A 15,028-nucleotide genomic window follows, 5' to 3' on the forward strand; every position below is an offset into this window, starting at 1 on the left:
GCTCTGTATTTGAAATTCAATGATTTTTATAGATTTATAGTTCTGGCAGACAGTGAAAGCAATGAAAGGAAAATATGGGAAGAGAATAAGAAACGTAGAAGACGAATCAGGAAAGATACAAACAGAAACTGAAGATATATTGAAGACATGAAGTAAGTATTACGAAAACACATTTAGAGATGAAAGTGGGGAAGATGAATGAAGAAGATGCAATAGAGTGCAAATGTAGAAGAGGATGCAATAAAAAAAAGTGAAATTAGGAAAAGCAGCAGGAGTAGACGGGGTATACCAAAAACTTATAAAGCTGGGAGGAAAGAAAGTTGTAGAATGGTTGTGGAAGATTTGTAATGAAGCATAGAAGAGAATTGAATTACCCAAAGATTGGGAAAGAAACATGATCATACCAATCCACACTGTAAAATGTGAAAATTATAGAGCAATCTGTCTATCTTCAGTAGCTCTAAAATATACACAAGAATCTTAGTAAGAAGTAGAGGAGGAGTTAGAAGAAGAACAAACAGCCTTCAGAAGAGGAAGACAAACGCAAGTTCACATTTTCACGCTACGACAAGTTATAGATAAATTCCTTAGCAGATAAAAGGAACTATTTGTAGCCTTTTTGGATTTAAAGGCAACTTTCGATACAGTACCACGACAACAACTATGGTCAGCATTACAGAAAATAGGAGCCTCAGAAAGACTAGTAAGAAGAATACAAAGTGTCTACAAGACAGTTAAAGGAATAGGAGGCGAGAGATCAAAATAATTTAACATGAACAAAGGAGTTAAACAAGGAGCCTCAGCCCATTACTATTTATAATACTAATGGATCAAATACATAAATAGCCCGACCCTGTGGCCGAGTGGTTAGCACATCGCGCTGCGACGCCAAGGGTCCCGGGTTCGAATCCCGGTCGGGCTTGGTTGTTTGTGAATGTCCATTCATCAATTTCATCATTTCATCACTCATCCCCATCTTCGCAAATTAGCCAAGAGGCACAAAACGCGAAGTAAAATAAACTAAATCAATCAATCAATCAAATACATAAATAATGTACAAGAAGAATTCGAAAATCTAAAGGTTGGGAATAGGAAACTGAAACCTGTTTATATACAATCACTTCTGTATGCTGACATAGCATTAATAACATCATCTAAACAGGAACTACAACCTACAGTAATGGAATGGGCCAGCTCAATACAAGATAGAGATATGATAGTGAACCCAAAGAAGAGTAAGGTAATGCCTATATCAAACCATGGAAATGAAGAGAGATTGGAAATAAAATGGCAAGGAGAACAGCTAGAAGAAGTGGATAGATATGAATATTTGGGAACAATAATAACAGGCGATGGAAAAGTAGAAGAAGAAATAAAAAACAGAGTTCTAAAAACAAATAAAAATATATTACCAAATAAGTAAAACAATAGTAGGGAAAAAGGAGATACAAGAGAATTCTAAATTAAGGATTTATAAATCCATAATTACACTAACAATGCTGTATGGCATAGAAAGCTTAACGCTGCGAAATAGGCATAAAAATAAATTAACAGCAACAGAGATGAAATACCTCAGAACAGTGGTAGGGAAAATCAGACAAGATAGAATCATTAACAACACTAAAATCAGAGAATAGCTTCAAGTAGAATCAATTGAAGAGATAATAGAGAGAAGAGCATTGGGCTGGTATGGTCATGTCATGAAAATGGGAGAAGAAAGAAAACCGAAACAAGTAATTGAAGCGGGACCAGAAGGAAGGAGAGGAAGAGGAAGACCTCGGATAGAATGGGAGCAATACCTGTCACAGTTGGTTACTAAAAGAGGGAAGACATTAATGGAAGTTAAGAGAATGGCACAAGATAGGAAGAGTTTTAGCAGATGGCTGAAGGACCCCGACGCCTAACAACACGAAAGGGGAAGAGAAGAGAGAGAGAGAGAGAGAGAGAGAGAGAGATTTATAGGCAAGAATAGCAAACATTTTTTGTATAAAAATATAAAAAGTACTAATCATGTTAAACCGTAAATAATATCATTATCATTAAAGTGTAAGCAAACATGGCAGCTGATATTTTGTAAACTATCATTAAAAATTGCCAAAATTTAGTTACAAAGACTTTTAAAAATAACTTAAGTTACAATTATATAGTACTGTACATCCAGAATCCAGGATGTATTATTTTCACTGGAAGAAACGTTACTGAAATTATGTATTATAATTTCATTAACACACTCAACAAACATTTCAATAGTAAGTTCATATATATATATAGTATAACAAACACAAAAATGTATAGCCACATATAATTTGCATTTGCTTTAATCAAACTGTTCAAATATTTTACAGAGCCGTTTACTAGGAAAAGCCTTCTGTAAAAAAAAACATATCTATATGTATGGTGCCTTAAACCAGACCAGCAGTTTTAAGCGTGTTTTTATTCAGTCGATTTAAATTAAATTAATTCGATTTTAATAAGAACAAATCAATATAAATGATTTTGTAAATAAAAGTCGTTATAAAACTTAAACAAAATGTGTCACCACATTCCTCAATCAAGTTGGTGGTCGAGCACATTGAATGGTTGAAGCACCATATTGCCAGTGTTTCGGTTTAGATTTCCAACCTTGTCGTTATTGTTTCTATGTGAATATCCCATTCATTCCAATCATTATTCATTTTCATCGCCTCGATTAACTAAAAGCAGCGGCTACGCATAGCAGCAGAGAAGGGGGGAATCGAGTGGGCAGAAGGAAACAGTACACGCTGCTGCGAAGGCTGATAATCTCAGTCGCTGATCCCCCTCCACGTAATCCCGTTCCCTCTCGCGTGTTCATTGGTGGAGCCGTCTTGCGTACCTACTTGCGCAGAGATTTATTTTCGTTCGCTTACGCCAGAGATAATCAGGACAGATTATAACAGAGGAACACCCAAGCCCACGCAAGGACTCGAACCCGGAACTGTAGTGACAAGCTCGTAGAGCCACCGAGCCGAGAAAATACGAAGTTCATTCCCAACCAAGATGCACATCCTCCTGTTATATTTTAATAAATAACCTCCTCCAAACTCCATTTTAAAGGTAGAATTGTTGAAAGTATGGTTTCCAGATTTCTGTAAGTAAATACGTATACATTTTATTATTTATTATTGCCATAATATGGTTGTGTATATGTTTAGCTTGAGACAGTTGTGTAACATAGCATAGTTGTAATAATTGGCTTCTTTCTTGCAGGTAAGGATCGTTGACCAGGTGTAAGAACATTAGCTTCAACACAGCGTGGATACCTGGGTTTGTCTACTGAAGTAGGGTAAATAAATCGTTAGGTTATGAGCGTGGTAACTTGTGTTATGTGTGCGCGTTGCGCTCTGTCAGCAAATACGTTTTCGAAAATATTTTTGTGCTCTGGAAAGGCTGCTACGATATTTAGATTTTGAAAAATTTCATTTTTTTATATAATTCGTTCCAAACTATTGATGTTATTTTTTATGTGGTTCACTTTCGTTGTTGTCGAGATATTTGTGAATAGGCTAACGTTACCGCGAAACTACAACAGGTATCTAGGCATCAGTGAAAATAGGAGAAGGAGCAATATTGGAAAACTTTGTAGTGAGTATATATGAAACCATAATATGTCCTTAAATTTGGGAGATGTGGCTGGGTAAAGGCAAAAATGTTAGTGAAAACACTTATGTAGATTCAAAAATATATACAAACAGTAAGTTATAAACTCGGGCGCAACAAAAATATGCTGTAACAATAAGTTTCCTAAGAATAATCCGCTTTGTTTCCTAACCGATATTATACAGGGTGGTCACAAAGTGGGCGTACCCCCCTCTTCATTTTCGACACTACGATGGTAATAGTCTGATTACTTGATATGAACACATATCTGTGTCATTGATTAACCACCTCTGGGTCTTCTTGGAGGCCCTTCAGAACGTATTGAGGGAACGTCACCGCCCGGAAAAAGGTCTTATTCACACTTGCATCGCGAAGTGTGCCAAAATATGGCGCAGAGTTCGACCGTGCTACAAAAAAGACGGCCTCCATACCGATGTTCCGGACACTTAAACCATCATGTATGTGTTCATATCAAGCATTCAACCATAACCATCGTAGTGTCGAAAATATAGGACGGTACGCCCACTTTGTGACCTCCCTGTACAATAACGAATAGATAATTCAGAGCTTATAAATGTATTCAGATATGTTTTATTTCTGTCTTCACATTTAAAATAACAATTCTTAACTGAGAGTGAATATTCTGGCGAGGGGGGGAGAAACAATACTCTGCCCCCCCTGCACTTATTTGGGGGGAGGACATTGCCTCCCCTCGGCGAAGTTTACGCCTGTGGCTGACAGTCATTTTAAAGGTAATAAACCCAAACGGAAAAGTTGCCCAAGTTGTCAGTCTGTCAGCACCATCTTTCATCACTGCTCCCTTCACAGTCCTTTTTTGTTACATGTACACTCATGTCTATCAATCATACGTTATTCTCCGCTCGTAGGGCTGGGAAGCCACAAACCTGTTGCCAGAAACTCAGTTTTGTCAAACCTCGCATGTCACTGAACAACTAAAGGAGGTTGACGTTCAGAAGCAGACAGGACATTCTTCAGATGGATTTACACGGAATTAAATATGAGCAATTGGTTACATGTAATTGGAGACGTTTTATTAGCTCTCATCGCACGCAAATGATCAGCGCAATGTGCGTTAAACAATTCTTTTGGTTCGTGGTGTACCAGTGTAAATTGCACTCGAAGCATAAAATAATTACTCCAATGCCTTGTCTAGTGGGAAGAGAAACAAGATATAAAGATATTGTCCCTCTACCAGTTTTTCAAAAAAACTTTAATCCCTCTTCAAAATTGTTTATTTTTAAGAGCACCTCATTCGTATAAATGTTTTACAGTTTTCACTCTTACTAGAGTTGATGAGCTGTATCTTTGCGGGTGAACCATGAGCAAGCCCAGCTGCGGAGCAACAAGGAGAAGAGCTACAGGCTTGCTTAGCCACTGTGGTCATTCTCCTCTCACTTTGTAAGAGCTGTCTACCAGCCAAACGGCGGGGACGTTGAAACTATGGTGATTCCTCACTACACACTGTCTCGTGTATCTGTGGAACAAGGCCGCGCATAACGATAGAGAAGGGGAGAAAACGAGTGGGCGGAGCTAAGCAGTGTCCGCCGCTGCAAGCAGCTGCAGCCGACATTTCCCATCCATTCACTCATTTTCTCTCACGCGTTCATTGGTCTAGTCATCTGGAATCACTATTTGCGCAGATGACTTTTTTCCCTTTGCTCCAAAGATTCTCAGGACAGAGTGTAGAGTTATATGCTAGAGTAGCTCATATCTAAGTTCGGCGTTTACCTTCACAGTTATTGATAATATCGAAATGTTTTTACAAAAGGAATTTGTTCGTTAAGTGTGCGTGTTCGGAGTGGGTGGGTGAGATACTCCTACTTTCCGGAAAAAGGTTAGCAAATACACTGAAATATCTGGAGTGACTATATCTGGAAAGGCTTCTCGTTCGAATCCCCCCCTCCCCACACCCTCCCCTGCAGACATCATCTTCCAATAGAGTAAGAAAAATCCCTTAGGAGTGTTCTCCGGATGACCGTTATTGAACTAGTTTTTCCCCTACCGAGCAGCACTGCATTTGAACTTGAAACCTAGGCAAGTGGTTGAGAGTTGCGATTTGGATGAAGGAGGCGGGATGAGGGGGGGTGGAGGGGTAGGAATGGATGTTCCAGCTGAAAGGGAGGAGGGGAGAGGAGGGAGGAATCCATTGGTTCCTGAAAGCTTGGATCGATTCCTGGCTCGTGTCTACAAAAGAAGTGACTTGTGGTTTTGAATACATGAATACAGGATCTTGGGCCGTCAAAGGAATTGCTTCCAGAGAGCTGGAAGAAGGTCTATGTGGAGAAACATTCCAGGGCATCCTACATGGAGAAGAATTTTTTTCTCGCTGGAAACTTTTTTTTCTCCTGAAAAGAAGACCTCTGGCTGTTTTACAACCGAAAGGAAACTGATGAAAGAAGGGGGCTTCGCTGTCAACAAACTTATTGCTGAATTTTGAAAGCTGTTAGGACTCTTTCTGCGTCGCCGTCCTGTATATAATTCCTGGCCGGGAAATCTTGTCAAAGGCCCACTACGTATTCATTGCGTTATAATACAAGCTCGCTGGATCTTCAGCGTTGGCTTTTCCAGGCTGTGCACCTGCTTACCTCGCAAAACTTTAAACTTCTCTACCACCCTAGCTGACGAGGTCCTGACACTTGTGATCTCAAGTATGGGATTTTTTAAAAGCCATTATTTACTTTCATAATTCTGTTATTATGTTTTGGAATAAAACTTCCCTTTCATGTTTCATGTAAAAAAAATATGCAGCGTTGGTCGTTCGTAAACCAATTTCTTTTAAATTTTAAAATTGTTCGAAAAATTATGGTGGGTCTATAAAGCTTCTAATTCTGACTGAATCCAAGTGATTTTACTAGAATCACTCCACTGTCACTGCTCATATTTGTGTATTTTGAAGAATACCTCCAGTTTCATGTTTATATTTGGCTATTGACGACTCCTCTCTAACAGTTTATATTTGGCTATTGACCAAAATGACTTCTCTCTAACAGTTTATATTAGGCTATTGACCAGGATAACTCCTCTCTAACAGTGTATATTTGGCTCTTGACCAGAATAACTCCTCTCTAACATTTTATATTTGGCTATTGACCAAGATGACTTCTCTCTAACAGTTTATATTTGGCTATTGACCAGGATGACTCCACTCTAACAGTTTATATTTGGCTATTGACCTTAGGCCTCCCCGATGGCGCAGTGGTAGCGTCCTCGCCTTGTAATTAAGGGGTCCCGGGTTCGACACCCTGTGGAGGCACATAGTGGTTCGGATCCCACTTTAAAAACTGTAGGTCCAGTCCCGATTAGCCTTAATGTGCATCAAGTGGACACCAAATCAGTCCAATCCAAACCATTGGCTATTGACCAGTGTGACTGCTCTCTAACAGTTTATATTTGGCTATTGACCTGGATGACTCCTCTCTAACGGTTTATATTTGGCTATTGACGAGGATGACTCCTCTAGCACTGTTTATATTTGACTGTTTACTATGATATTCATTGGTTCTCGTTCTGCTATGATTTCAAAAGCATTTCATCATATAGTAAAATGAAAATCATAAAGAAAGGGGATAGAACAGAGAGAAACAGGGAAATCCAGTAAACATTCGCGTAACTGAAGTCCTGGTATATTTTGAGTCAACAACGGGACAGAAACGCATACCTTCGAAAGTTTGTTGGTGGAGAAGGACTTCTTCCGGGATTTTCCCTTTTTTAACAAGATGACTCCTCTATCACGGTTTATATTTGGCTATTGAACAGTATGACTCGTCTTTCACGATTTATATTTGGCCATTGACCTGGATGACTCTTCTATCACAGTTTTCGCTTGCAGGACTTGGTACACCTGATAATAATGACCAATCTACGAGGGAGAGTCAAATTAAAACCTTAAAAGTCTGACATAAATTTCAGGACCGACTGTAAACAGCTCAAATTTACATAAGGTATCGACTGTTATTTACAAAACGACCTCAAGGCTGCAACACTGATCAAGTGAGCTTCACCCTTGGAAACCAAAAACTTATAGACATTCTACGGCAAATGATGCTTACCACGCCAGCAAGTTTACAAATAGAGGAGGAAGTTCGACAATGGCCTCAGTCCGCACGCAGATGGGTGGAAAGACCTTCGCGGTGGCTCATAAGTGACTGCACGTTGATACCAAATATTTTTCTTCTTGAGGTATACAGGCACTAACTCAGACTTGAACATATATGTGGATCAGCAATGGGTTTATTCTAAAATGCAGCTAACTTGTGCAATTTAAATGCAGAAATCTACTACATACATAAAAAAAAGAAATATATTAAGATTTTCATTGACTCTCCCTCGTACATGTTTGAAATTAAGGTAGATGTGTAGCTTGCTTTCCCTGATAATCAGTCACTGCTCACTACGAAACTGGGTACTCCGGTACTCGAGTACTCCGGTAGTTGAGCGCCTACCCACCTCTGTTTTTAAATAAACAACCAATAAGAGCACATGGTTTATGTGAACGCTCAATCAAGCGATACAGGTAATACGGATGATTCCAGTACAGCAATACGTTGATTCCGATCGGACATTCACCGCGCGCAGAGCTGGCAACGTGCTGAAACCCAACATGCCATTCATTTGTCAACATTGTCACACAGATGATGGAACGATACCATAAAAAGGCTTAATCAGTTTTGCCAATTTCATGGTTTTCTCGTTGATGAATTGTGGTCGTCGCGTGTGAGTAATTGAGAGCTGCTGCCGTGATTTCAAATGATTCCGTTTTTAATTAACAACCCCATATTTTGACACCTTAATTATTCTAATTAACGCTTTTTCAATTTTTAATATTTAATTGAGATGCTTTTTACGGTATTTACAGGGTTTCTCAGGATGAATCTGCATTATTTAAGAAAATTTTAAAATTATAGTTATGGTAACGGGTGCCGATTGTGAACAGCTGTGAGGAATTTTACAAAAGAGAATACACTATAACACAACTTTAATAATAATAAAAAGTAATACAGGAAGTATTATGATTGATTAAATACTACTACATTTTTTTACCTCGTTGTCGGCTTTTGTCTAAGCCAGCATCTTGGTTTATTCATTTACTGGTATCACAGATAAAATTGTTTAGTATTACATAAATATTTTCTTTACATCCTCTTTTTACAAGTGTCTTCTGCAACTGTCGCGGAAGACTTTATCGACATTGTTCCCGAATTATCAATACAAACATAAATACAAGATATACAATACAACATAAGCATACAATACAAGACACTGCAAGATGATCAATGGGACCATTGGTTCTGAGTAGCCAGTTTCTCTTTAGGGAGGACGTGGAAGGTGTACCCTCTGAATTCGAGGAGGAGTTTGCCCTACGTTCTAACTAATGGGTTGGGATGCGTGCCCAGCTTAGTCCATAATGTTTCTCTTGCTTGCCTCAGAATATTTATAATCATAGGTTGTTCTAGATCTTCGTGTATTTGTAGAGTACTCGTAGCATTAGGGTATGATCAATTACCCGGAGAGCCCTATTTTGTACCTGTTGGAGTTTCTTTGGATGACTCTGGGCAGCTTGCATCCATATATATAATTTTTTTCTTTTGCGAGTGTTATCCCATTGAGAGGGTTATGCCCTCACTTCGGTAAGTGATTTCATTGTAAGTGATGTGTCTTTCATCAATTTGGAGGGTCTAAGTGCTCTTTTATATTGCATGGTCCTTAAGATTAGTGATTCGTATGTGTTAACATACTTTTGGGCATGGTTGAGAAGAAAGTAAAAATGAATTCCGATATTTGAAGTCGAAGTATTGTTGGCACTGCTTATGTTGCAGTGGTGGGGTAAATATGGCATGATAACTGCGGTGGATGATATATATCGTACTCGTGTTTCTGTGGGTCTAGATTATCTAGATAATATGAATACACGGTGAGCAGGTGTTGTAAGGGCGTGCTGCATCATGTCGGATATCAAGATGAATGGTATTCCAGAATACCGGGTTATCGGATATCATGGCTTTGTTTATGTACCGTTGGCGAAGGCTCTCGATGTGATGCAGTATGGTAGGGAAAGAAATTCTGTCGTACAGTAATACTGTGGGATAAGGTAATTTAATCCGGAAAGCCAATCTAAATGCGTGCCGTTCAAAAAATTCCAGTTGGTCGAAGAAGGAGGCAGAAGAGTCCATCCAAGCGATATGCCCGTGAGTGATGGCTGGACGCAAGAACCTTTTGTAGGTGGCTAGAACTGTTGTCGGGTGTAATCCCCAAGATGTACCCACAAGTTTCCATAATAGGTTTAGGCGGTTCTTAACTTTCTTCTTTATCCTGTCTAAGTGTAGACGCCAGGTCAGTTTTTCATCTATAGTAAAGCCAAGGTATGTTACGTGATTTGAAGGTAAGATGCGTCTCCCCTCTATTTTAATCTCCAAGAGTTTGGGGTTTCGGTGTACTTTGGAGCGACAATGTGGACGTAGGAAAACTACTGCCTGAGTTTTTGCAGAGTTTATTGATAATTTTTATTTATTGCACCAGCAAATAAAGGAGTCTACGGCCTTTTGGAGTGTGTTATTAATGGATTGAACTGTTTTTCCAAGAGTTGGAAAAGCAGTGTCATCTGCAAATTGGAATACGTGTGTGTTGTTATCCATGGTCGGCATATCTCTTACATACATTAAATACAACAACGGCGACAAAACAGATCTCCGCGGGATTCCTGTGTGCAAGAAGATTGGATAGGATGTTGCCGAGTTTAGAGAGATGTATACCATGCGGCCTGCCAAGAAAGAATGGATAAGGCGAATGTAGCATTGAGAAAGTTGGAATTTGTGGAGTTTATATATTAATCCCGAATGCCATACTTTGTCAAACACCTTTAACATACCGAATAAAAGAAGACACGATGGCAAGGACTTGTTATAGTGATTTGTTATAGTTGTCATCAATCTCAGTAGTTGGTCGTTGAGACTGATGGGTGGCCGGAAGCCTGCTTGATGTGCAGGAAGGAGATTCTTGGATGAAATGTGTTGGTGCAATATACGTACAAGTACTTCTTTAAAGATTTTGCTGAGTGTCGATGTCAGCTGTATTGATCTGTAAGAGGATACTTCGTGAGCAGGTTTCCCGGGTTTGGCGAAGAACAGCATTTTAGATACTTTTCATTCTGTCGGGAAGTAGCCTGTTCGTAGTATATAGGTATATATGGTGGCTAGGATTAGAAGAAAAGTTCTTGGAGCCTCTTTGACGAGTCGGTAAGTTACCGAGTCAAGTCCTGGGGCAGTGTTCCTTTTGCGAGATATGGCGCATGCGATATCTTCTGGTGTTATAGGGGAAGTCAGAGGTTCGTTTTCATCCATAATATGGTTATTGTTAGGTTTGAGAGCTCGGTTATGTTGGTTTGAGACACGTTTTACTGTACGTGATAGGGTTGTTTTCTGTAGTGGTTCAGTTTGTGGTGTGAAGATATCTTGGAAGTGGTGTGCAAAGGCGTTGGCTTTCTCTTGGCCGTCGTCTACGGATTTCCCATCGACTATAATGGGATATGTAGTTCTTGACCTTTTCCCTGTGAGTTTGTTAAATTGCTGCCAGTATTTGTATGGATGGGATGTTTCGGCCAATGTATTGCACGTTTTTATCCAATTCCTTCTTTTATATGCAATGATATATTTTTGTACCGTGCGCAGGAGTTGTCTATGATGCCGTAACGCTTCAGGATTTCTTGTTACAACATAATCTCGGAAGGCACGCCTGGAGGCTGAAATCAGTTTCAGATAGTTCGGCGGTAATTTTGGTTTATATAGATTGATGGTTTGAAGTGGGATGGTACTTTTCGCAGCTTCAGTTAAGGCAAAAGTGAGTAATTGGACTACATCACCCAGATCACTATCGTTTGTTGGCGTATCTGCGTTTTGTACAGCGTTTTCGATTGCATTACGATATTTTTCCCAGTCTGCTTGATCGTAGGAGTACCTTGTTATGAGAAAGGGTTTGTGACGATTTGGTTCAGGTGCGTCAACAGTAAAGATTGTAGGTCCGTGATCGCTACCAATGGGTTCAAGTACATCCACGTTGCTATTTGTAAGGAGGGAAGTCGATGTAAGTACAACATCTGGAGAGGATGTTTCTTTCCGAGTCTTGAGTCGCCCACTTGACCACGGCTGTGATGCCTCGTGCCCTGGTGAAAGAGTCTTGGGGTTTTCACTCAACATGCATGTTTCCCTTAAACTGCCGCGCTATAGAATGTAAATACGAGAGTCAGTCAATTGAAAGCCCTAATTTATTTTGTGCTAATTTTCTTGCAGATTTTTGCATGTAAATTGCACCAGTTTATACGTTTTTAGCAGCCTATTTCTTAGTATACAGCAGAGGTTCCCAAACTTTTTCGTTTCACGGCGTCCTTAGTGTTTCAAGATTTTTCCGCTGTGCCCAAGTCAGTATGCAAACCTATCGAATACTTACAACGCTCAGTTAGTGTGATTAGGTTGCTTAAAAAATAAACATATATTTGAAATTCAGAAACATTTTACATGTAAAAAGTACTAAATAAGCACATTCATTTTAGTGAAAATAATGGAACATTTCGAGACGTCCATGTAAGCTAGCCAGGGCGCCGCGGCGCACACTTTGGGAACCGCTGGTTTACACTGTTTTCAAGTGCTGGTTGTTAGGTGCCTAGTCATCTCAGTTCTTCCACCCAACTGTCCGCAAGGTGATTCCATTTTCGAAATTTTTCGTCCATTCCTAAGCATGCTAGCTGATGTGGTAGGCATGCAGGGATATGGAATTTTCATTTTGTGGAAGAATTTCCTTGACATTTTGGCTTCCAGAGCGCAAGAAACCATTTATTTTCACTGGTGCAATTGTGTGATGGAGTCGCCATCTTTCAACGTAGCAAAATGCCGAGTATGTTTCTTAATGTTTATACCTCATACATTTGAGTTGTATACAGCCTGTGCTTTGCTATTTGTTATGCTTTTAAGGTTTTCGTTGACTCACCCTTGTTAGATTTCTGATGCTATGGCATTTCTTACAGGTGTACAGTCGTGTAAAGAAATACTTCCCCCATAAGACTATTGGTATTAAAGCTGTATTGTGGTAGTATTTTTTTGCATGACTGTACATGTAATAGCGCCAGTGTGCAATAGTTCTCTGAAAGCATAGCTCAAGATGCGATCCATAAAACATCTTAAGTTTTACCTTAGGCCAATTAGATTGAGATCCGACAATAGAATTGAATTGGGAGTAATCGTTCTACCCTTTCTTTCACTATTCGCACCTTCTGTTTTATTATTGGTTAGAGAGCGCTTAGATACGGAACAGAGTCAGTGTGTGGATCCTGTATACACATGCACACAGCAGAAGCCCAAATACGTGGCTCTGGATTCGAGCCAGGACCTTCTGGACGGAGAGAGAAAAATCGATCACGCAACACGCTATGCTAGGGAGATCTGCATTGAACCTCGTGCATTCAAATATCCGTAAGTCCACTGCTGAAGCTGTGAGGTTCATGAAATTGTTATTGAGCTAGCTTTGTGTTCTAGTTTTTTGCTCAGTCCTGGACACATTTTTTGTAAGCCTTGAATAAGTTTCTCATTTCCAACAACACTCTAAAGGTTAACCTAGTGGTAAAAACACATATGCGTACCACGCAATGAGTCAATCGAATTTCTTATATAAGTAGTAACACCTTCAGTAAACGAACAGCCCTACTTCAACCCTAAATGCAATTTTCTAATAATTTCATGAAGACCGAAGTTAAATTAGTGCATAAATCATTTACCATCTTCCGTCGTATGTATGCATATATTTGTCATAAAAGACAAAATGGTAGAGGTAAGCTTATCCCCTGTGCATTTACACCGTGGCATGGAGGCATGTAGGGGGTATGAAGGTATGACTCTACATATTTTCGGTTTCCTTCATGGTGGATATGATGTGATCAGCACCACGCTCCGGCCATAAAGCTTTTACAGCCTCCTCAAAGGTTTGCACCCAGGTACCCATTGATCAGATATTACAATATGGGCTCAACGTAATTCAATTGCAACTAATTACTCTATGTATAAATACTAAATATTTTAATTTTCTTCCGTCACAACAAAATGATTACTTGATTGATTGTAAATAATGTTCACAATGAATGTAACGTATTTCAGTGTCTATTGTTCAATTCTTTATTTCTTGGTATATTTTAGTGCAAATCGTAGACATACACAAACCTCTACACGTGTATAGATATCAGGCCATGGTGAATATATTTTTATTGTTGCTGAAAATGTTTTAATTATTCAGAAATAAATAGAAACCAATAATGAAAGTATGCAGGATCGTTCCACAAATATTTTTCGGTTAATCTTGTATTAAAATTACCTATTAAATCTGAATTTCTTAAATTTTCAATTGAAATAAAAATTTGGGCTGGGTGAGACCGAGACCTGCTTTTATGCAGGGACATTTTTTTAAAAAAAATCGCACCTGAAACCACAAAAAATTGCCAGAAAAGCGATATAAAATAACAATAAAATAAATACACAGTATTCAGTCAGCCTTCCTTCTTCCTTGGAATCTGCAGTCTTTCAGAATAAGTTCTGGCGCCTGCCACCACACGGATTTTCTGTTGTCCTGTAGTGTTATAGCCTCAACTATTATCATCCTTAAGAAGAGATTAGTTTTCAGGTGTTTTGTTGCTTTTGGTCTTGATAAGAACAATATTAGTTTAAACCTGGATATTGTTTTAATTAATTATCCCTGTATATCGTAACGATACGTAGTACCTTTTAATTATTATGGACAACGAACTCCAAATTCCGGTCATTCAACCATCGTTTTCCAATCAGGAAATATTCAGAAACATTAGTATTAGATTATTATTGTGGTTGTTATGCCAAGTATTTCTATTCTGAGCTCTATGATTACTATTATGTTAATAGGTTCTCCTATTGTTTCTATCTCTATGTTCATTTTCTCTAACTGTATATGAGAATGATGACTCAGTGAATGAATGTTTCTTCCGATGTTCTCCAAGTTTAGTTACTTTAGCCTCAGATTCTGAAATTGCAATTCTAAATCTGACTCATGAGCCTGGAGACCTTGGTTCGACTGTAATTGAGCGAGATCTTGTTGCAGTGCCTTTAATCTTTCCTCGATCTCCCGATTAACCTGAGAAAAACTTATGTCAACATCCATTGACCGTGCGCTGCAACGGGATAGCTTGCTGAGTCGGCATGTATGCTCAACTCGATTCAGAACATGACAGAGCTTTCATTGTCTCACATTCAGTTTCTAGAATTTTTCGTTTCTGCACAAGATATTTGAATTGTTCAACATTTCTCAGGTCTCGTAACACTTCATGCACTGAATCATATTCCCTGTTATAAACTTCTTTCATAAAGTTAAGTTATAAACCCCG

At 39.0% G+C, this 15,028-nt stretch overlaps 1 protein-coding gene across 1 annotated transcript in view; it reads left to right on the plus strand.

Annotated features, from left to right (window-relative positions):
* The window catches only part of LOC145985092 (neurotrimin-like), a 548,487-nt gene that overhangs the window by 407,429 nt on the left and 126,030 nt on the right, over positions 1–15,028 (plus strand). The gene's annotated exons all lie outside the window — the stretch shown is intronic.

This window comes from Lepisma saccharinum, chromosome 3, assembly GCF_977018435.1.
Source record: "Lepisma saccharinum chromosome 3, izLepSacc3.1, whole genome shotgun sequence".
In the NCBI taxonomy this organism is placed as follows: domain Eukaryota; kingdom Metazoa; phylum Arthropoda; class Insecta; order Zygentoma; family Lepismatidae; genus Lepisma; species Lepisma saccharinum.